Source organism: Prunus mume, linkage group LG3 (assembly GCF_029339155.1).
Source record: "Prunus mume cultivar Tortuosa linkage group LG3, ASM2933915v1, whole genome shotgun sequence".
Taxonomy (NCBI): Eukaryota; Viridiplantae; Streptophyta; class Magnoliopsida; order Rosales; family Rosaceae; genus Prunus; species Prunus mume.
In genome coordinates this window covers 1,051,141-1,053,633 of record NC_142700.1, presented here as the reverse complement: position 1 = coordinate 1,053,633, position 2,493 = coordinate 1,051,141, and the positions used below count along the sequence as shown (strand labels likewise).

The window sequence follows — 2,493 nt, the reverse complement described above, 5'->3', positions numbered from 1 at the left end:
CAAACGTATAGCCGGTCGGCTATACCCTGTAATTAGAAATTTTGAATGTATAGCCCCGGCTAAACGGCTTTAAATGGAGTCTTCCAATAGTAAAGCCGTCCGGCAATACTATTGAAATAGATAAGCGCGGCTATACTCTCTAAATATAATTTTTCAAACGTATAGCCGCCCGGCTATACTCTGCAAATAAAATATTTCAACTGTATATGCTTAACTACAAAGACATAATAACCTTCATTCCATCATACCATCTTGATTACTAAATTTATTCAATTATAAAATTACTAAGCTATTCCAAATATGATTCATTCCACCCACTCCCAAGCTCATTCACGTTTGTTTACATTAAACCAAGCAAATCTGAACTGAAACGACCTGTTCATATACTTGAAGTGTTGGCACTGCACTAACCTGAGAGAAGATGAAATCCATTCCCTAAGGGTTCGAGCATTCGACATAGTTTCGGCTGTTGTAAAGGTCTTCGAAACTACCACAAGTGCAAATATCAAAAGAATATGAATGAACGATAAGAAACCCCACATAGAGCTTAGATTACAAAAGTCAATATGTAGTGATATAACTAAACTTAATGCTTATCTGGGTTTAACTCTGCAATATTTCTGGCAACTTCAATCCTCTGATAAAAATCAACGTTTGCATATAATCAGAATCATCCATCCTCTGATAAAAATATGCATATAATCCTTTAACCCAACTACCAAGACTAGAACCAAATATTTATACAGAGAATGCATCTAACATAGTCCCTGAATATGGGCTATGTTTCTTCAAGCACCACAACTACAACCAACACACAGAATACAGATTGCTTTAAAAAATAAACACAAAGAAAATTTGAAAGCATGCAAAAGCTTGCCATGTCCTAAAATCCTATGTGCTGTATCAAATACAAAATGCTTCTCTATATGTCTTTAACAGATGAATGCATACATACCTCCTTCAAGAACTACGCCACTGAAAAAAACTCATGAACACAGACAATCTCATTGTTCCAATAAGGTAGGTCCTAAAATGAAGGAGCTGAAAGAAAATATTAAAGTTCGAACTTACGCTTTCATCTCGGAAGGACTTGTTTCATCAGCACCACCAGCTATTGATCTTGACATCTGATGTAAATCTATCAGAAATAAATGAACAAAATATAACTTAATCAGAGCTAACTTGGTCTTAGAATGGTAGGTTTTAATAAAATTTCTCAAGATGCAACACAAATGTTTCAGAAATAAGTACAGCTATGTTTAACATCAGATATAGCAGATGAGCACAAGTACAAAAGATAATTATAAATGACACACAAATTAAGTGTTATGTTTGTTTTAGGTGAACCTGGAGATGCTACTAAGGTTGAATCCCATACTCAAACTCATACAGATTGGACTATGGAGATCAAACAAGACATGTTAGCATTGAAATTGAATGAAAATATGGAAAAATGGGTACAAGTACTCAACCAATGGATCTCCCTGTCCCCATCCATTTCATGTTCATGCATTCTTTAGCTCATGTCCTGAAGATAACACATAAACAACAAAAGTGGATACTCATGGAATGTATACAAGTAGCTCAAGATTACCCTCATTGCTCTCCAAGTGTTCCTGTGGCAGAAAGTAGGATCAGATGAGGCTTAATATGCCTAGTAATTGAAACATTGAGGAGTGTGAAATTGCCTTGGAGTGGGGGTGCATTTGTGGATGGGGACATGAGCCTTGAGGCATGTAAAGAGAAGTGTTTGGAGAACTGTTCTTGCACTGCTTATTGTAACATGAAGATTTCAAACGGAGGGAGACGTTGCGTCATGTGGTTTGGGGAGCTAATGGACATGAGGGTATATGCAGATGGTGGCCAAGATCTCTATGTTCTAGGCGGGGGCTAGGCGGGCTAGGCTGGGGCTAGGCTGTCGCTGAGCCGCTTTGGTCTAGAGCGGGCGAGCATGAGATGGTATATGCAGATGAGGTGGCCAGGATGGCTCATGAAGTAGAGTAAGTATGAGTGGTCTAGGTGCAGGCAGATTAGGGGGCTACCTCGTTGTTGGCGGGCTAGGCGGCACTTTAGATAGGCGGTCTCCCTTGGCGGATTCTAGGCTAGGAATATTTGGCGGTACTAGGCGGTTGGGCAGTCATAGGGCTAGGGGGGCGATTTTCCCGGCGCTGCGGGCCTAGAAAAGAAAAATGCCATTTTGGAATCTGCATGAGGTATATATCAGGGTCAGCGGGGAAGAGATCACGATGGTGCTATGAGCGAGAGACAGAGAGATGAGAGATTGAAGAAGAAGTCTGAGCGAGAGAGAGGGGCTGGAAGACGGCTCTTGTTAGAGTTAGGGTTTGAGAAGGAAAATTGCATTTATATGTTGAAGAAAAAAAAAAAAAACCAAAAGAAGGATGGGCCCGATTACTCCTCATTCTGAAACCCCTTTTATTTTTCTCTCTTATGTTTTGTTCCACTATTCAATTCTGTCTTCTTTTATGTTGGTTG

General features: G+C 39.7%; 1 long non-coding RNA gene across 1 annotated transcript; it reads right to left on the bottom strand.

The window, feature by feature from the left end:
- Positions 1-542: 542 nt before the first annotated feature.
- LOC148918365 (uncharacterized) lies at positions 543-1,909 on the bottom strand. Its single transcript, XR_016125622.1, has 3 exons — positions 1,595-1,909; positions 1,072-1,138; positions 543-637 (listed from the first exon to the last, which is right to left on the bottom strand). It is a non-coding gene; the product is annotated as an uncharacterized LOC148918365 (long non-coding RNA).
- Between the last annotated feature and the right edge of the window lie 584 nt (positions 1,910-2,493).